Source organism: Brachyistius frenatus, unplaced genomic scaffold, assembly GCF_029030835.1.
Source record: "Brachyistius frenatus isolate BFR_SWC_R1_liver_20210118 unplaced genomic scaffold, ASM2903083v1 Contig_41, whole genome shotgun sequence".
Lineage (NCBI taxonomy): Eukaryota > Metazoa > Chordata > Actinopteri > Embiotocidae > Brachyistius > Brachyistius frenatus.
The window spans coordinates 2825015-2848261 of record NW_027210640.1 but is presented as its reverse complement, the minus strand read 5'-3'; the positions used below and the strand labels follow the sequence as shown (position 1 = coordinate 2848261).

General features: G+C 43.9%; 1 protein-coding gene and 1 long non-coding RNA gene across 2 annotated transcripts in view; one reads left to right on the top strand and one right to left on the bottom strand.

Moving 5' to 3' along the window:
• The window catches only part of pde4cb (phosphodiesterase 4C, cAMP-specific b), a 75681-nt gene that overhangs the window by 25299 nt on the left and 27135 nt on the right, over positions 1–23247 (top strand). The window lies entirely within an intron of this gene.
• On the bottom strand, positions 428–6672 carry LOC138623083 (uncharacterized). Its single transcript, XR_011311063.1, has 3 exons — positions 6452–6672; positions 3867–3999; positions 428–515 (listed from the first exon to the last, which is right to left on the bottom strand). It is a non-coding gene; the product is annotated as an uncharacterized lncRNA (long non-coding RNA).

Here is a 23247-nt window from a genome sequence, read left to right as displayed (position 1 = left end):
AATGTTGAGGAGGGAGGCGGGGTGTGCCAGCAGAGGGACTGCTCTCTGACCTGAGGTTTCTGTTTAGCAGAGACAAAGCCGAGGTGGATTTGAGACAGCTCACCACAGTAAACACAGGACTGACGCATAATGCTCATGACTGAAAACAGGCAGCCTGTGTCTCTTTTACGTCAGAACAGATCAGGCTGACTGTTCGAGTTACGACGGAGCCCGAATGTTTATAAAAAATAAATCTGCTGAACTGCACTTTTGCGTTTTGATGGATGGGAGATTAGTAGTCATCTCAGAAATACAGGTGAGGTTTAGATATAAGTGATTTTATGAAGTCATTTTCGAAATTTGTGAAATAGAAATGCACCCTGCCAGTAAGAGAGAAAGCAGTGGTGGGTAGTGATGTAGGAAATGGATTTTCCATCCACATAAGCGTGACCTGTGGGGCAACTGAGGAAACTCTGAGAAATCTGCATGGAGGGAAAAGCACATGGCTGTCTGAAGTCCTCATTTCTCTGTCTCCTCTGTAAACACACACACACACACACACACACACACACACACACACACACACACACACACACACACACACACACACACACACACACACACACACACACACACACACACACACACACACACACAGAAAACCATTTTTTGGGTCACGAAAGCAGAAACTTATACATCTACAAGTGTTTAAAATTATTCGACAAAGCCATTTTGCCATTTTCTTTGTTGCTTACAGACAGATGTTTCATCAAAAATTCTGAGAAGTAACGTTTCCCATAGCTTTCACCACACTGTTGTCGTCATTTGACGTATTAACATGCTGTTACCATGAGCCTGGCAATATCTCTTTCATGTGCCTGCAAGGTGTTTGAAATAACAGCGTTGGTGTTTGAAACAACAGCGCTGGTTTCTTCCTGTGGCTTTAATTTGAACCCACGTCATTGTCAGTTTTACGCACACGTGCAAGATTTACATATAAAGCGACAAAGCATTACTAAAGTTACAATTTGATGTTGTGTACCATTCCGATTCAAATTACTTTGGTCGCATATTTAGAGCTGACCACGGGCTCCAGAAGCATTACTACGCATTAATCCAGTTAATGCTCCATCCCGCTCGACCAACACATTTCCTATTCAACTGATGAGAAGAGTTTCCTCTCCAATCTAACACACTGGCACAGAACAAAAATAACAGTGAGCCACATGGCGTCTCTTTGTCGGTTGTGTCAAAGAGTAAAATCATGCAGATTTTTATGTTCATGGTATTCTCTCTGGAGCGCGATAAGACAGAGCGACTTCCAGAAGGCTTTGACTCACAGATTTTATGTAAGCTCACCATCATATAGGGTTCACTGCCTCAGGATATAACCTACAGTATATTAATGTAGTAGAACAAATACAATCTGTTGTATGATGCAATCTTATGATAAATCACCACGATATAAACAACTAAACCGTATATTGTAGCGAAACAGACCAACATTTTAAAGTAAAATACACATTTCACCAAAGTGTTTAATTACGGAGGCTCTGAATCGATGTCACTCATGCTTTCTTTTCCGATACCCCGGACCGTTTGCCTGCCTGGCTGTCTGCCCGTAACTATGTAGAGGAAGCAGCTTGTAAACATGATGTGTTTATGTCATCCATCGTGACATTTTAGTGATGTCATTGTGCTGCCTGCTCGAGTCATGTTTAAACGTCTCAGTGTGGTCAGCTTCTGTGGCCTCAGGCATCTTCCCCAGTATCGTCAGGTTTAATATGAAACACAACTCAGTTTAAACCAGGCATAAAATATAATCCTGCAAATGTAAGAAGCAAAATAAAAGACTGCAAATGGACGAGGACAGAGAATACATCTTTAAACTGTTTAAAGTTCAGAGTCATTTCTTGTCATTGTAGTATTTTATAAAGAAAAACATTTTGTTCTTACATTTGTCCTATATTTGACAGACGGCAGATAAGAGGTATTAGGACATATGATAAGAAAATTAAAATCATGAAACATGGAAATGTAGTCCATTGAGCACCTTTAATACTCGGTTAGTGCTATATCAGATCACTTGGAGGGATGCATGCTCCTGTGATAAATTGTTTTACTGTCAATCACCTGGTCCATAATCCTAATCCTAGCCTTGATTGTAAGCCAACCCTCCCGCAACGTAACTGCCGATCACAGCAGACCCAATCTAGCACCAGACACTCACACACGTTGTTTAAACATGTTTCAAAAGAATAAAAATTAAAATTAAAAAAAAAATAGAAATCCATTAGCAGTTTAATGATAAAAGAGTCAAATCTGTTGGTAAGTATATAAAAAAAAAGTGCCCTTATGTAAGAGTTGCACCTCAAGGCTCCACTTAAGGGTCCAGATCCAAAGGTGCTTTTTTTTGTTTTCAATTCTTACGTCACGCTTGTAAGTCAGGTTTTGTTCAAATTTTACTTTAACTCATGAGGAACTTCACATTTGCACATCGACCACGGGACAACAAGCTCACCGCAAGTAGAAGATAATTCTGTTCTTTTTTTCTTTTTTTTTTAGTTTGCAACGTTCACGTAATATTTAGGGAAGTGGTTGTTGTGGCTGTTGTGTCCTTCCGTCTGAAGCAAAAACATTTGCAACTTATAGCGTTACTAGGATCGGCTCTCGCTGCTGACGATGATGAATTTAAGGACCAGTGTGTAAGATTTAGCAGGATCTATTGGTAGAAAGGAATTATGATACCCATGATCATGTTTTTTTTTTTATTAGTGTATAACCAATTGAAACTAAGAATCATTGTGTTTTTATCCGCCCTAGAATGAGTCCTTCAAATCTACAAAGAGAGCAGGTCCTCTTCCACTGAGCGCCATATTACACCACCATGTTTCTACAGTAGCTCAGGAGGGACAAGGCAAACACTGGCTCTAAAGAGGGCCTTTTAATGTTTTCCATGAGTTTTACAGCCAACGGAGATTCTCTTACTCACTTGGTTCGCGGAGGACGAAGTGATCTGCAGCCTCAACACTTGATGCCATTAAACCCTACACGCTGCTCCCTTACTGGAATGCCTTGCATCTCCAGTGGCGGGTGATGTGTACCAGTTGTACTGCTCTCCAACAGCGGAGTCCTCAGAAAATACTCGAGACCCGAGGTTTGAAATATTTGGAAAAGTGTTGAAAGTGTCCAGAACATTAAACAGGGGAGGGCAGTGATGCCGCATGAAGATGTCATCCTTTACTTTTACCCCAACCAATACAAAAGAAGACGTCATTTCACGCTCATAATTCTAACATCTGTGTGTTGGTGAGATCTCACTGCTGGGATGTGTATGTGTTGCCAGCAGGGGTGTCATCTCACCTCCGAGTCAAAAGCCTGTTGGCTGAAACACCATCTCATTTCTTATTCTTTCACTTATTATCATATGATGTGTGAAAAGTTAATGAGCGTGGACTACTTTTTCCCCGTGGCAGACTCTTTAAGTCGTGGTTTGATTTTTTTGATTTCCTGATTTCCATGCTTCGTGTCAGGTAGCGGTGCTCAATGTGCGGCTCGTGGACCTCGTGCAGGTCGCCAGGCTGTAATCGGCGGCTCGTATGGCAGAAACTATGTTTATGGAAATCTAGCCATTACGCGTAATTCCGAAAAATATGCAACAGTTGTGATATTTCTACTTGGGATGGCATCACTGGGACCGCGGGACCTACGCTAACTTAGGAGCGAAACCACTGTTCGGCGGGTAAATTGCATAGCAAGCTGGTGGGAGATCACTTGTGATATTGACAAAATTACATACACTGCAGGAGTCTTTCATGTACATTTAGGCATTTTCTAAATTCCTGAGTAACTGCTGCTGAATTAATGGTGAGGAAACTGTCACCAACCTGACAATACTGCTCGCTTTTATTGTAGCGTTGTTAGATCTGCTTTTCCAAGGTCTCATTCCAGATGAAGAAAAACAAGGTGTGGCGAATGGAGGGTCAGAGCAGGAAAAAACAGGCCGACTGCAGGTGGTCTCTGTAAAAAAAAAGAAGTTATGAGCACGGGGAATTTAGTGGATTTTAGTGGTCTAGTGATTTTTATTCCTCCGTAATGGGTTTAGCTCTTTGTGTCAATTTTTTTTTTTTTTTTTTTTTTTTTGGGGGGGGGGGGGTTACAGTAAAAGTGTTTTTTCCGTTTTTGTCCTGCCTGTGTGGCTGAGATGAAGTGAGAAAGTAGCAGGAACAGGCTTGTGTACAGAAGATTTCATATAGTCCTAAGAGCTATTAATGTGGCAGGTTTTAGTCTCAATTGCTCGAGCACAACATGCCAAACTCTCTCTGGTTCCTGTGTGGTTTTGGACAACTGGTCAAACAAAACAAAACATTTGAAAAAGTTACTTTTGCCTCTGGGAACTTCTAATGGACAAATTCTCCTCTCATTGCTCAGACTAAACTTTTAATGCATCAAAATAATTATCTCCAGGTTTATCTGTAATGCAAATAATCATGATTTGCAGCGCTTGTTAAAATTTTTGTGACACTGAAACTCTTCAATGCCTCCATTCATTGGATGTGATGGAAATGTTTTATACACAGGTTTCTCTTATTTCTGCCTAGTCTCCTTTTTTTTTTTTTTTGCTGTTCATTCTCACATGCCTTTCATCTGCACCACCCCCCTCCACACACACACACACACACACACACACACACACACACACACACACACACACACACACACACACACACACACACACACACACACACACACACACACACCACCCCCACCCCCAAGCCACCCTGCCCAGCTCTAACAATATCTTCTCTAACTATGTAGCTGCAGGGCTGCAGAAAGAGGGTATCGGGTCAGTCGGCACGTTGATCTTACGTGTCAACGAAGGCTGCGTCAAGCCAGCCCTGCCACACACAAAAACACCCGCCAGCACACAGTGGAAGCAGATCTCCTTTTGACAAGTTAGGACACACCAAAATCCTCTTCTGTATCTAAATGTGGGAGGTTTTTCATCCTCGCGGAACTTGGGAAGAGTCAGCAATCTGCTGCTTTGGGGTTTGATTTGGAGATCTGAAAGAGTGGCTGTAAAGAAAATAATTTTGTAACTTGATACTTTTTAAGTTGAGCTTTTGCACATCGGTCTCGGCACTTGGGTATCCGGTACGGAACAGAATCCTTGACGGCCCTTGAGCAAATGGTGAGCCGTCCTCAGCTCCCGCAGCGACCTCAGGGGACTCGGCGAGCTCTCAACTCTGCCAGAGGAAGAGGTCAACCCTCGCTGATGCTCCCCTGCAGTGTCACCGCTCACAGCAACAAGTCAACGCTTCTCCTTTCCTGCGAACACACTGAGCGAGTGACTGACAGCGAAGTGGAGTAACAAAGCTGCCATAAATGTTTTTAAATTTCTCTCCTGATCTGCTGTTTTTTTCCTGGACATTTTGGAGCTGTGCTGCTGAAAACCCCTTCAGGAATGTAGTCAGTGCCACGTCTGGGATTAGCTTGGGGTATTTACAACAAAAAGCCAATGAGAGAGAGGGGAGACAACTGTGGAAAATCCTTCAATGCAGCCGAGACTTTAGTTGAAACGGCTGCTGTTCTGCTTCATCCTTCTGGAGACTAATTGAAAATAAAACTCCTGTCAACCCTGTCGAGGCTTGTCTGGGACCTCAGTGGAGGATCTCTGCAACATTTCGCAATGGTTTTCCCTGCATCCGGAGGCACTAAAGGTTAATCACTTCTGCTCTCTTTGTGATATCAGGTTGTTGTTTTTTTCATTTCTGCCTCTCACCTGGAAACCTTTGGTGTTTTGGTTTACAAAACCACATGGAGTCCATCCAGAACCCCCTGGTGCTTCATGGGAGGAAAAACAGCTGAGTCGTGAAGTTCAAGAACTGCCGCAAGAGGCTCGGATCAGATGTGCAGTTTATTTTCATTGCAGCCCAAATTGTCTCATATGAGTCAGGAGTAGAAGGGACAATGAACAAAGACCTCCGACTTACAAGGAAAGTGGCGCCGACTGGTTTCGGACACGGTCGGAGACACTCGTGCTTGGGGTACGTTCCTAAACTCTGCATCCTGCATCTTTTCACCACATGTTCACAAGAGGGAGTGTTTATCAGCTGCTGAGCACATGGCTCACAGACCACTGTTGACTATTCAGGCAATATCCATAGAAAGCAGAATGTAGGGGGTTATTTATCAACCAAACGCAAATGAAGCTCCAGTGATTTTACTTTAATAATAGTATAAAAAAAATATCTGTCACTGATAGCACAGAGATGGATAGCACATCAGCTGCAAACTGTACACAGACTTCTTCCCTGATGTTTAAAAGTGTAAATAAAATATAGTTTTGTGTCAGGACTGATTGCCAGCCTGCAGAATCAAAGTGTGAGTTTGTGATTGCAGGGTTGTGAGGTTTAAATGAACTGCATACTGAGTATGTGACTTCATATCGTTTAAATTTGCATTTAATTACCTTGAAATAATGACTTTGGCTGACACCAGGCAATCGGGTTTGTTTGGTTTCCAGGCTCTTGTTCCATGTTTCGGATAGATTACAGCTTCAGGAGAAAAATACGAGTTTCCCACTTTTAATTATGACTTGGATTTTGACAACAGCAGGAATTACAAGCCAGGAGCTGCAGCATGTGTTCAGAAATAGTCATGGCAGGTGAATAGGATTAATCATGGAGTATTTTCACCAGAGTGAAGAAGATCTGGCAGGAAAATGTCATAATACTGAGTTTAGAGGTCTTGCTAATGAACGTCTGAGAGCTGTGTGATGGTTCGATGGTTCGATGGTTTGATGCGTGCCGCTCAGCAGTTCTTGAGTTGCACTATTTTCAGTTTGCTGGCATTTTACCCGACAGCTTTTGAGAGGAAGCATGTTTTTGGTTTGTGGCAAGTTTCAGTTAACAGACTTCCTGTTTTTGCCAAAAGTTTCCCAGAGACATTTTTTTCAGCACAATGACCCCGATAAAAACTGAGCTCTGAAATGAGTGTTGGACCATCTGGAGATGTTTCTGCTCGAGCAGTTGAAAAACAGATGCACACGCAGCACGGTTTGCATTTATATAAATGTCAGTACAGCACTTTGTGAATAACAGTTCTTGTTGACACGAGCAGTGGGAGGGTATTTCGGATATCACTTGTTGCTGATGTCACAGTGACGGGCTGACTCATGTTACGCTGATGCTAATCGCACATTGCCCTCTGTGTGCTCGCACATGTGTGTTAAGTTATGAACACATCCAAGTTGGCTGCGCATGTTCTCGTCGCATACGCGTTTAAATTTGTCTCGGTGCATTCCACTGTGTTGTGTTTTGTGTGTGTTCTCGCTCGTGTGTTCATGTCTGTTCCTGTCTACCGTCTTGGTAAATATTAAACGGGGGGTTGGATCGATAGGCACCGCCCAGCTCTCCACTCTGCTGCCGGGTCAGTGTTTGACTCAGCCTCCCACACCTCATCCCGGAACGGCCACAAACACAATGCCACACCTTCGCTGCCATCGCCCGCGGCAAGAACCGAAGTTAAAGAGGCAGGAAACTAAGAATAATCGAACTGTCCTCACGCCTGATGAAGCTGAAGTAGATCTTATTTACTGTATATGTTTCCTCATATTGTTGCCTTCGTGTTTGTGAACTGAAATGTGCATTTTAGAAACATGATATTTGACACAAAAGTCATTACAGCTGCTAGTAATTGTACACTAAATATAATTTATAATGACAGCAAAAGTATGAATTTTAGAAAACATGAAGTATTTCTAATATAAAGTGTCTCTGTACCAGTAAAGCTTTTGGTGGCATGGCAGATTTATCAGGGAGCGTTTTTGCTATTTTCCGTGTTGTAATTATGTATTTGAAGGTAGCAGCCCCTACTTCATTCCCCCTGAATCCAACTCAGTGTTTTTAATCACTCCAAAATAAAGAGAACAGTTATCTTTTTAATATCAGAGACAGTCACAGGTTTGATTGTGCTCAAAAAACTGCCAAGTCAGGAGATTATTACGATCAAACAGTGGATAATTTGGTCTTGATTTCCCTCTAACTGTTAGAGCCAGTGATAAAGAGAAGTCCTTGTTCTTGTAGGAGAAGTGTGCTTCACAGCTGCAAGCGGACCCTCTCTCTTTTACTCTCTCTTCTGAAATCCTGTCTGAAGTGACACTAAGTGACCGACAGGGAACAGCAGCCACCTGAACCTTTTTCTTTTTCTTCAAGTGAGCAGCTTCGGGTTACCAGGTCACGCCGAAGAGATCCTGTGGTTGTGTGAAATGTTAACGTTATCTGGCAACTTTGCTCCTCTGCCAAAGACATAAAGTCTGTCTGTTGATGGGGAGCTGATTCAAATTCAGACAACTTTATTGAACAGGGACAATTCATTTACAGTTTACTGGCACCATGCACACAACTTTAAAAAGTCCCAGTCTAAGTAGTTCAGCCAAATGTCAGAGGCAACAGATTAATATAATCAACATACAGAGGCCGATACAACTGAAGGAGCCACAGTACCTAAAAAGGCTTTAAAAGTCAGGAATATTGGGGAAATTTGTTAATATTACTACGACATGCTTTGGCTAATTGTCAGAGTGACTTCCGCTGGCAAATAATAGAATCAGATTATTTACAGATTAAAAACGTGTGAACTCCCAGATCAACCTAATGAAGGCAAGCCTGTTCAGTCCCATACCGGCCCCAGCTTTATCACCCAGTGGGCTCCCAGTAAGACTTGTTTCAGGCCCAGCGGAGTCCAGGCAGAGCAGCAGAGATTAGGGGTCGGGGGTTGGGGCAACAATAACACAACAGACCCCCAAAATAAAACTTTCGTGCCAGAAATAGTTCCCCAGCCCCGCCAGCTTGGCTGCACACCACACGTGAATGTGACACGTGTGTCTCATTTCTTGTGTGCACGCACGCACGCACGCACGCACACACACACACACACACACACAACCTGCAACAGCCACCCGTCCCAAAATCCATATTGATTGTTCCACCACAGAGTTGCAGTTGGTACTTTGGGGTCAAATGAGATGTTGTGTTTTACCAGGCAGCCCTGACAAAGCAACTGGGAGAGGTTTAGGCTTGTGTCACTTTAGGTCTTCGAGTGGAGATGTGATATTTGTTGAAGCTTTAATGCAGGAAAAGGAGAAGTCTGTGCAGGTTTCATTCTTTACAACTGAAACATTTCACTTTACTCAGCATCCCTTTCCTTCACCATCGTTTCAGAGCAGGGGTACAGTAGTTATCGTGACAGCGACCCTTTTAAATGATTGCAGTTTCTATTGTCAGCTGTGTTAATGAATGCCTTGTCCTCTTGCCTTGCATTGTTTTCATAGCTGTGTGTGTGTTTGTTTCTCTGCAGTGTGAAGCTCTGAGGCAGAGAGCGACCTCTGCTGGGCAGTCACCTCGACCGAATCAGTCGCACTCTGACTTCACCTGCATATTTCCTACATTTTCTGATTCATATTTATTCAGCACATGTTGAAAATGCTGCAATCCGGTCACCCTCTTGGTCAAGTAAAATTGAAATTAATAAAATGCCAACAAAATGAACAGACGGTGAAATAAGACATTCTGATACACATGAATGTGAGTGAACTCGGCTGCAACCAGCATGGCTGACTGTTGAATGTAAAAGTAGCTTCAGATCATGATAGTTCCTCTTAAAGCCACGACACGCTGCCTCGAAACTACTGTAAGATTGCATCAGTCATTCTGCGGTATTAATGTAGTTCCTCCTGTCTTCTTAAATGTTATGTTAGGGTGTTGGCACTCAGCTTCAATGTGTCACCACACAGATTGTTCCACAAGGTGGCGCCAGACTCTGTAAGGCACTAACAGACATGTTTAGTGGAAGAGAAACTCCAGGATACATTCAGGACTTAATTACGAAGCATTATTAAAGGCACAGGCTCAATGTTTTCCAACCCTGACTGCAACAAAATGCTGTGTCTTTTATCTTTAGATAACCTTGTTTATTGTGATCTAAAAAGACCTTTTAGATCTTAAAAAGAGGATAGGTATAATATGCATTACCATAAAACTCCCAGTATCATTAAAAATGTCTTGTACTAAAAAAGGGTCAGAAGCAGTGTTTCCTGTCAGGCTTTATTGATGTTATTTTGCTTGATCAGCATGGCTCTGTTGAATCAGCCACGATAAGTAAAGTAAACAGGAAGTACAGTCAGCCTTATGTACAGAATCGTCTTCAAAATGAAGATCTCTCATGCCTTTTTAAGTCCAGGACCTGAAATCCTGTTGCCTCATTGAACTGTTTATGTTCAGTGATGAGCTGCAACAGACTGTTTATTGATGCTGAAGCCGGCTGTGGAGTTGTGTAATGCAGAACTATAAAGCACAGAAAACACTTACGCAAATAAGGCTGCGATGAAAAGCACAGAATGTATCAGTCAAATGAATTAATGACACTTCTGACCTGTGAACTCTCGTCACATCACCGTCAGACTGACTTTATTCTGAAATTCTGTTGCAGTATAAACTTGCAGACACACGCAAACATTTTATCACACTCCCAGACACACACGCACACACACACGCATACGCGCGCACACACACGCACGCACACACACACACACACACACACACACACACACACACACACACACACACACACACACACACACACACACACACACACCCTCCTCCCTCGCAGCTTATTCTCATTAGCAGACGTAATGTTGTCATCGGAGCCAGCAGCCAGCTGGGCCGCAGCAGTCATTTGGCCGGTGGATTTGGTTACACAGCGGCCGCACAAACACCTCATTCTCTAGCAAATGTCCACCCCGGCATCTGTTTCGAGGCCCAACCTGAGCACGTTGTACAAGGACGGAGGAGAGCATTGGCGGGAGGAGTCCGAAAGGTTTTAATTTAGCTACAAATACCTCATTTGGACCAGCAAAGGACAGCGCGATGAGCCAAAAAAATATTGTTTATGTCGTGTTTCTGGGTATTAAAAATGTCTGCTAAGAGAGAGTGGCGTAGAGAGGTGTGACAGTGTGTGTTACTATCCACCAGGGTATCTCTGTGCTTTCTCTGTCTGTCTTTGAGAGGTTTAAACACCATGTTAGTTATTATCACTTGCATTTCCTTCTTCTCAACATAAATCTGGATGTTGAAAAATTGTGAGTCGCCACCTTTTTATGTTGGAAGAGTTTGCATTTGCTGTCAGGGCAGTAACACCTGTTAAGAGTCTGTCAAGTTAAAGTGATTTAAGATTATTTATACAGTATATCACCGCGATTTGAAAGCGTAAGGAAACATGGAGCCACACTGGGCCTGGTCTCCCTCATTCATATCAAACATTGGACGGTTGCCGGCGTGTGAGCTGCCATTCGGTGGAATGATTCAGTGGCAGACGGGAGGCAGGTGGAGAGGCCTTGGTGGTCCTGGGTTTTAAACTACACAAGCTCACAGGAATACTGTACGTCAGAAGGCTGGGTTGAAATCTCAAAGTGGTAAATCTCAAAGTGGTAAATCTCATATTCTGCAGGAGCCATGCTGAATCTGGTGGACCTGCAAAGACACAGAATAGGATGGTGGATTGCCGTTCAGTCTGAATGGGTTGTATGGATTTGGAGAACCGTGGTTTTTGGTGTTGCAGGAATATGGGTGCTATTACAAAGAGCTTACCGAACGAAAGTGAAGGTTGTGGACGCGTTTTAAAAAGAAAGTCGAGCGTGTTCCTGGTGGGTGTTTGAATCTCCTAAAGCTGTACCTGGTCGGTGTTTCTGTTTGTGATTGTGTGGAGATTGAATGCATTTCACATGTAGCTCTGTCGTCTTCATTGACTTTTGACTGACAGCGTGCACAGAAGCTGACTGTGAAGTGTCTCAGGTGAGAATCAGCACCTGTAAGTGTAAAACTATCGATTGCCTCCTCGAAGATGAAAGCCACAGAGTGACGACCGATCCTCTGCGTCTTGTTTATGAATGAGGGTAGTGCATCAAAGTGTGGACGTGACAGCAGACTGTTCTCGTTTAGAGGGAAAACATGATTTGCGGCTGACCCACTTCCACTGAAGGTAAGATGGAGGTCAGTCATGATTACAGTCACACAGTCTCGCTCAGGATAATACTTTAATAAGACGGAAAGTGAACCTCTCTTGTCTCCATAAACATGTTGCCACATGGCCGGGAATTTTTTTTTCATATTTGTGAACATCTGAGGCATCACTGTAGTTCCAAGGCTGACACTCAGCCGACCGCAATATCGGTGTGGAAATTAGAGAAGCTGAGCCTAGTCTGTGATGTCACCCAGTTGATATAAAAATCAGTCAATAGCAGATTATAGTTGGAACAGCTCGCTTTTTAAATCAAATTGAGGCGAAGTCTATAAAAACGTTGTGCGCTCGAAGTCTGGGGAAATGAAATCAAATCCATGTGCTGAATGGAATGAAAGTACATGGACAAGAACTATATATACGATTCACATGAAAATCCAATCATTCATCAGTCTACATCATGACGAACAACTCCAGCAAGTTTCTGAAAATCAGACTTCCCGTAATCACCGTGTCACCACGTCTGGTTGGATCTTTGACCGACCATTTCTTACAAAAATGTCTCACATTTTAAAGCCCCCTGCTCCTCCACCTCCGGTCCCATGTGCCTGCTAGCACGTCCGACTCAGCCTCCGGCCCAGTGTCTCAAAAGACAAATATTTGCCTGTGATGTCGACAGCAGCGGGCCAGCCAGTCGGTGAGATCATCGGGCCCAGTGAGTCCATCAGTCCATGTGGTGAGACTGGCGGGTTCTCCTCTGCTGGAGCTACTGCAGGCTGAAGCTCAGACTGGACTCGAGGAATTATACAATTACACCTGCTCTTAAAAGCACAAGGTGATAATTTGTCAGGTTGGAATTCAATAGGATGAAAAGATCGTAAAGATTATTAACTAAGAAAAAACTTTAAAGAAACACAACAGAAGCATCAGTAAGAAGAAAGTTCTACAGTATACACAATAGTGTATAACTTTACAGCTATATATATACCCCTATCTGTCCGCCACTCTAACCCACACATACTGTACATGCACACGCACATGGCTCATTTCTTTTTTAAAGCCTCCATGTGCCCAGAAGGAGGAGACACACAGAAAGAGCCATAGAGAGACGGAGGGAGGGCGGGAGGAGTGCGTCTCCAGAAAAGAGTGGGAGTTCAGCACTGAGCTCCTCAATGTGGATTTGAAACCAGCAACTCACATTCAGCTCTCGGTGTTCCAGCGCATGAAACAGCAGCATGTCGCAGAGGAAATTACTCCTTAAAGCCCACACTCTGCTTTGATTCCCTTCCTCCCCTCCCCCCGTCTTCACTCTCTCCTCGCGTTGGATTGGAGACATGGAGGACTTTCCTTCGTCCGGCCGCGCGTCAGTGGGAACCTGGTGCGGCATAAAGGGAGAGGAGAGAGCGCACAGGAGCCGAGGAGCAGAGGAGCGCCCGGGGGAGGAGAAGGAGGACAACTAGTGGAGAACAGATCAGAGAGAAGGGAGACAAACACGAGCCACAGACATGAGTTTACCGACCAACTGCGTGTACGTGAACTCCACGGTCCAGGACCGCTACTTCAAAGTGCGGAGCGGGAATATCTGCGGGTCACCGTGCGCCGTCAACCGGCCCATCGACATCGTACAGAAACGCAGGCGGTAGGCCAGATGTGGTTTCAATCCAGATGTTTTTGTTGCACAACTTCAAACACGCTGCTGTCTAATCTATTTATTTTTCTTAAAGTTTCCCAAGTTTCCCAGTTCTTCACTGACAAAACACTTTGGATTAAATCATATCACTTTACATTAATGTTATTATTCTGTTACAATTTAATAATGTTGATGATATAAAATTCAATAGGGACTCGTAGTTTGTAGCAAAAGAACAGATGGTTTATTGTGGTGATATTTCTATTCGATGGCAAACAAATGCAAACATTATTTATTTATAATAACATTTTATATCCAGTATGCATTTTTATATTTTAAAGGTCAGAGAAGCTTTTACTTATTTTTCGATCTTTGCTATACTAAAATATGTTTGCCTTCTGTAATAATTTGACATTATTTGTAAAAGAAAACTTAATTCCTCTTATCTCGTTATAAAGCACCCGCCATGAAGTTCTTATTATATATTAAGTTCTTCTTTATATTGTATACCACCCTCGGCGACTGCAGCACTGAATTTATGAGCAAAACAATATTCTAGTAGTGATCCTCGTTCTGTGTGTGGTTGGAGAAATTTTTTTTGTATTTTGGGGGGGTATTTCTACCTCTAAAATATGTCTGTAATGAGATTCAAAGTAGTTTGTCCCTCAGTATATGACATTTTTAGCATCTTTGCTTTTGTATCTCCTCGTGATATTCCTATCATTCACACACTTTTAGTGCAGCGAGTCTGTTCTGTTCTAAGTTTAAAGTGACCTCAGTGTTTCCAGATATTGTGATATTTTCATTAAATCTCCTAAAATAGAATCTATTACCTTTACAGTCAACACTTGTGAGTTACTCTGTTGTGGGTTTATGTGAACTTATTACTTTATTTCATCACATATTTTCTATCACAATCCTGCAGAATTAATTTACACCATTAAATCTGAGTGATTTTGCCGTCATGCAGCCAGATTGATTTACAGCATTAAAATCAGTAAGAACAGTAAGGCGTACGAAGGTGAAGATGTGTCTGCAAGGAACAGACTGGAAAATTTTGCTCTTCACTTTTCAGATCCAAATAATCTTAATCAAACATGTAATCAAGGATCTAAGTAACATCCACATGAATCTCATGTCATTTCATGTCATGAAGAAACAATGCAGTCAGTCAGTGGAGCCAAATCACCACAACATGACCACATCAGTTTGGTTGTTGGGTGCTGCTCTGTTTGTGTGATGGTGAGTCAGATGAACTGATGTGTTTTTCTTAGGATTTATGAATGAGTATCTTTTGAATCTGTATGTGATTTTTATCATGAGTTGCTGCTATTATTTGAAATATTACTACCACCTCAAATACTCTTTATCTGTTGTGTATCTCTCTGCCTGGCCACCTCAACCCTTAAAATCTGACACTCTCAGTCGGATTGTTTGGACTCATTTATGCCGCACTTTTGTCGTGTGATGGATGATGCATTGCAGCGAGTCCATTCTTGACAAGATAAAAAATGGCTCCTTGTTAACAAAGTATTGAAAGCATATGATAAGAGATTGAAACTGCACACACTTCAGTCTGACCAGATGAGCATACCTGAAAATTCCGACTTCTTTAAGAGTCACAGAAGGAAATACAACATTTTTGCAGCTGACCTTCCGGAGGGTAATGACGACATCATCCCGGCCAGGCGGGGAGGGGCATCAAAGTGTCTTTATAATGTCAACCCACTAATAAAAAGAATCCTTCAAAGGCAGATTGCTAACGAATGCCGAGTTAGACGTATTTATGGGTCTGATGGATCGACCACATGTCTGTAAAAAAGAAAACAGTCAAAGCTGAGAGGAGTAGAGCGTATGCCCCAGTAAAATCATCCAAATCTGTTTAACATGGAAACTTCCACCGTCATCATTTTACCTTGTAAAGTTTGAGGTTTTACAGCTGCTTTTGGCAAAACGGACTGTGCACTATCTGTGCAGATATTCACCTTCTGCTTTTAGAGTTATGACTGCGAGTGTGGAAAAGTGGAGTTAGTGACGTTTCAGTCACCTCCCTTCTGCTGACATCCTGAAACAGTTATATCATCTGCACTCGGTTATCTCATACGACTACACAGCTGCTCACAGCACCATGTTCCGTCTCGTCTTCTCTCTGTCTGTCATGTCTCGTCAGACTTTCTCCCAGATCTCCTAGTCTGTCATATATGTTTTCTCAAACCCCTGAACTCGCACTATTAATACTGTGGTAGAAAACACTTTCATGCCTATTTCTATGATTGACCATTGTGAGAAATATTTAGCGAAATCAGTTTAATTATTGATTTATGTTGTTGTTGTTTTTTCTATTATTATTCATTTAATCTATTAATCAGTGAAAAATGCTCATCACAGTTTTCCGGAGCCAGAAGTCCTCAAATGTCCTGTTTTTTCTGACCAACAGTCAAAACTTCAAAATGATACAAAACTGAGAAAAGCAGTAAATCTTCACACTAGAGAAGCTTATGAGGATATTTAGCAATTCATAATAAATACATTATAACTGCAGTTAACTTTTTGTCGATAGACTGCTCCTCCGCGAATCGCCACCTTAACATGGTGGAGGGGTTTGAGTGGCTCAGTGATCCTGGGAGCTATGTTGTCTGGGGCATCAGCCCCTGGTAGGGTCTCCCAAGGCAAACTGGTCTCAGGTGACAGCCCAGACTAAGAGCGGTTCAAAAAGACCCCCCCCCCCGATGAATAGCAGCAATGAGGTCACCTCGCCCAGATCAGGGAAACCGGGGCACCCTCCCGGAGCCAGACCCAGGAGGGGAGCTCGCCGGCAAGCGTCTGGTGGCCGGGCCTTCATGGAGCAGCCACCCTGTGGACCCTCCACCCTGTGGACAAGCATCGGGGTCAGGTGCAATGTAGACCGGGCGGAGGGCTGGGCCGGGGGCCCGGGCGAGCCGATCGGCGGCGGCATAGACTAGCTCTAGGGACGTGGAACGTCACCTCGCTAGCGGGGAAAGAGCTGGAGCTGGTGCAGGAGGTGGAACAGTACCAGCTAGATATAGTTGGGCTCACCTCCACGCACAGCACTGGCTCTGGAACCAAGCCCCCGGAGAGGGGCGGGACTTTATCCTTTTCTGGAGTTGCCCAGGACGAGAGGCGCCGGGCAGGAGTGGAGATACTCACGAGCCCCCGGCTGAGCGCCGATGTGTTGGAGTTCTCCCTGGAGAACGAGAGGGTCGCCTCCATGCGCCTGCGGGTTGCAGGGAAGAAGACTCTGACTGTTGTTTGTACTTCTGCACCGAACAGCAGTCCGGAGTATCCGGCCTTCTTGGATTTGGTGGGGGGAGTTCTGGAAAGGGTGCCGCCTGCCGACTCCATAGTTCTCCTAGGAGACTTCAACGCTCATGATGGCAACGACGGAGAAACCTGGCAGGGGGTGATCGGGAGGAACGGCCTGCCCGATCTGAACCCGAGTGGTGTTTTGTTATTGGACTTCTGTGCTACCCACGGTTTGGCAATAACAAACACCATGTTCGAGCATAAGGTGGCTCATAGTGTATCTGGTACCAGAACACCTTAGGCCGGAGATCAATGATCGACTTTGTTGTTGTATCGTATGTCTTGGACACTCGCGTGAAGAGAGGAGCAGAGCTGTCAACTGATCACCACCTGGTGGTGAGTTGGATCAGATGGCGGGGGAGTCGGCTGGAAAGACCTGGCAAGCCCAAACATGTACTGAAGGGGGGGGGGGGTCACACCCATATCCCTGGCAGAGGCCAGAGGTAGTCAAAAAGCTCCTCGGTGGCAATGCGCCGGGGAGGGGGGGAAGGGGGGGATATGAGATCCACCCTTAGATGCTGAAGGCGCTGGACATTGCTGGGCTGTCTTGGCTGGCACGCCTCTTCAATGTCGCATGGGGGTCGGGAACAGTGCCCATGGACTCAGACTGGGGTGGTGGTTACCATTTTCAAAAAAGGGGACCGGAGAGTGTGCTCCAACTATCGGGGTATCACACTACTCAGCCTCCCGGGCAAAGCTTATGCCAGAGTGCTGGAAAGGAGGCTCCGACCATATGTCGAACCTCAGATTCAAGAGGAGTAGTGCGGATTCCGTCCCGGTCGTGGAACAGTGGACCAGCTCTTTACCTTCGCAGGGCTACTGGGGGGGGGGGTCCTGGGAGTTTGCCCGTCCAGCCTACGTGTGCTTTGTGGACTTGGAGAAGGCTTTCGACTGGGTCCGTTCCGACCCTCACCTATGGTTACGAGCTCTGGGTCGTGACCGAAAGAACGAGGCGGCTGCAAGCGGCCAAAATGAGTTTCCTCCGTAGGGTGGCTGGGTTCAGCCATAGGGATAGGGTAAGGAGCTCGGACATCAGCAGGGAACTTGGAGTTAAGGCGCTACTCCTTCGCGTCGAAAAGAGTCAGCTGAGGTGGTTCGGGCATCTGATCAGGATGCCTCATGGGCGCCTCCCTCTGGAGGTTTTCCGGGCACGGCCAACTGGCAGGAGACCCCGGGGAAGACCCAGAACACACTGGAGGGATTATATATCCTGATTGGCCTGGGAACGCCTCGGGATCCCCCAGAATGAGCTGGAAGATCTTGCGGGGGAGAGGGAAGTCTGGGTCAGCTTGCTTGGCCTGCTGCCACCGCGACCCGACCCCGGATGAGCGGAAGATGATGGATGGATGGATGGATGGACGGACGGACGGACGGACGGACTAATGAGTAATTGACTAATTGTTTCATATTTGCACTAAAAAATACTAGACAACTATTCTGATAATTTGTTCATCATAAAGTGACAAATGCTATTAGCTTCTCGAATGTGAGGATTTGCTGCTTTTCTTTGTTTCATATTATTGTAAACAAAATTTCTTTGGGTTTTGGGCTGTTTGTCAGACATGAGACATTTGAAAAACATTTTTAACTGTTTTTTGACAGAAACTGATCAGGAAAGGATCATTAGTCCGAGCTGTGGCTGAAACTAGAAATGTTGGCTTTAGAAATTATTTCAAATATTATTTTCAACTAATGAGTTATCTAATCGTTTAAGCTGCAACAAAGTGCCCTTACATGACCTGTTTTATGACTATTTTTTTATATTTGTGTTGTGTAACTTGAATGATCAGGGATTGAATTGGCTGGATTCACACATTTCCTCTCTGTTTGTTTGTGTTCATATTTCAATTCAAATTTTCATTGTTGTTTCCATCATAAGACCTGTATCCTCAGCGATGATGGTGATGATGATGATGAAGGGTGAAATCAGACTCTGAGTTACTCATTATGTTTCACCTCCCAGCAGACATCACTGAAGTCAACAAGACACTGACTCACAGTGAGAACGCGAACAGCTCATCAATCCATGGTAATGTCGGTGTTTGGATTTATTTAGCAGTCCTCAAAGACAAGAACTTCTAAACAATCACAGATATATATATATTCCAAAAACTTTTTTTTCATTTATTTTTTTTCCATTTGAAGGACATCTGTTTATAACCAGTTCAGTGTTTTGACTTCATTGAAAGCTTTTCTTCACAGTCTTTCATGTGTGAATTAATATGATGCAATAAATATCAGAGCTCTGATGTCTCTTGGAGCTGATCGCAGACAGCTTTTAGTTGCTGAGGTCAGACGTTAGCATGTTACAGTCATGGGGAAATGTCTGGTGTGTGTGTGTGTGTGTGTGTGTGTGTGTGTGTGTGTGTGTGTGTGTGTGTGTGTGTGTGTGTGTGTGTGTGTGTGTGTGTGTGTGTGTGTGTGTGTGTGTGTGTGTGTGCGCGCGCGCGCGCTGCCTTGTGCTCCTCTCTGCCTGGGAAACGACACTTTTTTTTAATATCGCCACAGAACTTCCATTAGTTTGTGTTTCAGGAAAAGTCTGCTCAGTGTTTCAATAGTTAACACCTCAGTTCTTCCATGTGACAGCTTTGGTTTTTATGTGGTTGGAAAAGATCAGTCTGTTTGTGTTTTCATGCTTGGAGGGAGGTTTCCAGTTATGTTTTTGGACAGAAGCTGCTGATATCACATGTTTTTGGCTGCTGTTTAGTATCTTCACATTTAACACTTTTGTAGTCAGTGCACCACATTAATCTTTGCTCTCATTCTTGTCAAACTTTTCCTTTGCCTGTTGGTCAACATACTGTTTTCAAATTGCTAAAAAATACAGCCTTTCCTCCAGCAGGTTAATATGTTTTCGTCAAAGTGGAATAGTACCTGAAACTACTTAACACAAAGGTTTGACTCAACTTGGATATGCACTTATAGAAAAAGGAAGACTCCGGAAACCCTGATTGTATATTGATGGTCTGAGGTTTGAACACATTGAGAGAAGCATCTGCAGCTTTTTTTTTTTATCCTGTTTGTTTTATCTGTTTGTACCAAACGTGGCAAATCCACAGTGAAAAATGTCAAACTGTCAGAACCTATCAAAAGTATACAAAGTTCATAGTGAAGGCCTGATATTTTGTTTTACTGTGATGCAGCTGCAGGTAGACATGAGTAGGAAAAAGAATGAAGTTTACCAGTACTGTAAACAGGGCAGTGTTGATGTACATCTTTTCTGCTGCCGTTGACAACTGTGGTCATCTGCTTTAACTATTTAGCAGCCGTTTGTGTGTTCCTTGTGTGTGATGCGTTTGGCTCGTGCTTTCATGTAGAGAAACTCGCTTTTTGGGACACGTTTGTTGCAAGGACGACTTCTTGCTTCATCACCGTTTGCTGTCTGATTTTCTGCAGCTGTGGTCAGACAGAAGTGTCTTATCAGGTCAGGATGACAGTGACTGATATCTGATGTTAAAACGAAAAGACCAACGTCTCAGGATTATGAAAGCTGGTGGAGTTTCCATGCGGGTATCGACTGGCTTCATGTCTGCGTGCAGCGTGTCGCTTCCAGCAGCTCAGAAATGAGAGCTGACCTTTGGTGGTGTCGCAGCAGGATGGCTGGCCCCGTGGGCCTCAGCACACTGCGTCGTGACGCACAGCTCACTCTGTCTGAGGTCGAAGGTCACTGTACGCTGCCAGTATGTTGACACATAATGTAAATAGGGAGTCGCTTTAGCTCTGGAGTCGTACTGACCGTGAGTCAGCTCTGAGTGTCAGATGACGGTATCAGCGGCCTCATTATGCCGCTGCTGCTGTTTAGGCTTCACTCACCTGTACTGACACTGACACTGACAGTGCATCTGTTTAAGTCATACTTGTCTCTAACCTTGTGTGGGCCATTTCTCAGTGACAGATTCTGCTCGGTGACAAATCTCACACGTTCTGACAGAAAAATAATTCTATAATAAATTGGGTCACGTCCTGACAGCCGTTTCCTCTTTGACTGAAGAGGAAATTTAGATGACATTTTCTACAATATTTTCCCTTTCGGTTTAAAAAAAAATCGCACAGAATTAAGTTGTTTAGAAGGTCACTCGTAGTGCAGATAATTGTCAGTAAATTGGTCAAATCTGTATTTTAAGTGAAATTTGACACTCACCTGCCAACAGCCAGTAAAGGTCCACATATTTGCTTTTACCTGAGCTTTCAACCCCACGTCACAGTCCTCTTCAGAGGATGAGGATCGGTCAGTTGTTATCAGAAGTATATAGGTATGGAACTTTGTGGTGATAGGTGGTCGTATATCATCTCTCTGTTGAAAGATGTGAATGGCCACCTGTAGTGGCTATCCACTGACCTTTGACCCCTTCCCAGTTGGTGCTGTCACTGACTTTAGTCTTCTGTCGTTGTTCATTTCCAGTGTACACTCAGTCTCTTGTCCAGATGTTGTGCTGCCATCAGCTGTTGCATGTGAGGTCATCAATGATGTCATACATCCCTTTTTGGATCTTCTGTTAGACCAGCAGAGGTCTGAAGAATCTTTAGTTCTTTACTTCTCATAGATTTTCCTCATGCGATCTATCATCTGCTCATTTTATATAAAAGATAATACGTAACAGATATGCTGTATTTAGATAATGCAGTCTAGCAGGTTGCCATCATTAATCTGAAATTTTGTGACGAAGAAATTTTGACCCGAGGTGAGGACTGACGGGGAATATTGATGTGACAATGGTTGTTCTCTGGACTTGATCCCAAATCATTTCCAATTCACAATTGACGGCTCCACCCGCTGAACCACAGGGCGCCTCTGCTCCGAGTCCCCGGAGTCGTCCCTCTCCGTTCCTACGACACAAACATCTCAGCAGAAGTCCCCCTGCGTCCACAAGTTCAGCCAGCTGGTTCCGTTTTACAGCGTTTCACAGCGTCCTTCGTGTTGCAGTCTATCATTTGGTGGAAAAACAAACTGCAGTGAGCAGAGCGTTGGGCCGGGAATAATTGCCTGCGAGCTGGTCGATCGGCTTCGCAGCAACAGCAACGAAACCACAACTGACGTCAGCAGACAAGCGTGACTGTGTTTGTGTGACTGTGTGTGTACTTGTGTTGAATATCTTTGCCAGAATAGTGGACTGAGTGTTATCCTGACATCTCTGTGACTCCAGGAATGATAACCAACTCAGGGGCAGACAAACTCCCAACAGAGCGGCGGTCTTCCATTATTTTCTTGCAGGATTAGACAATGGTGTTGTTGGTGGACTTTTAACGAATGAGGAAAGAAGGCTTTCACATGCAGCCTGTCACAGGTGAACTTGATCACCTACATAGACTTCAGGGCTCCGCCGACACAGCGGGAGGCCAGGTAGGGGGTAGGGAAAGGCTGAGCTTTGGAGGGGACTTTTCGCAGCTTGTGTCGGTTTTAGAAATGACATAAAATTGGGGCTTGTTTGCCGAGTTTTGCAGAAACTTGAACAATAATGTCAAAAAACAAATTACTGACACAGAAAAAAAGTGACTCGATGTCATGTTGTTGCTCCGCTTCTTTCCTTTCAGCTTTTTTGGTAAACTACATTTGAGAAACAGCACGGATGCAAGTTTGGTGAATATGTAGTCACCTGAAATTGTATTGTATTGTTTTATTTGTGCTAAAAATATATTTATGCACAAATAAAACAGATCCGAATGCACAGGTTTTACTGTCCGAACACCTCAACTTCGGGTACATGCAGTGACCGAGAACCAAACTTATCCTCCTCACTGCTCAAACTCATCGGGATGATTTTTATGTAAAGTAACAGGAGACAGGACTTGTTGTGGCTTTTAAAACCGAGTCTGCAGCCTGTTGGGACTGAACGAATGTGACACACAGTGGATTTTATACTGACATTGGGAAGGATCGGTAATGTCGTGGCTGACACCCAGTCCGCTTGATAAGGTCAGTATCTGGTCTGATATATTGTATCAGTGCATGCCTGGTAAATAAATACATAGGAGGTAGAATTTTACTGTAAAATTTTTGTACTTCTTTTTTTATCCATTGCTTTTCATTCTATTTAGTTACAATCTAACTCCTCTTACTGTTGTTATGGTAATGATAATTAGGTGTGATTCTCAGTTCTTGACATGACTTAAGCACGTAAAAACAATTGAGACACAAAAGGTGCGGAAAGACTTAAGGAACACACGCTCCCCCCGTCGTCTCCATCTTGTGTCCCGCTGATCAGCGATGTGATTGGCTGCTCCTGGGTTGCCCATGGCTAATTAGAGCAGGAAGTGGCAAACTCCTGGCTCACTGCCGGACTCAATTACTGTATACC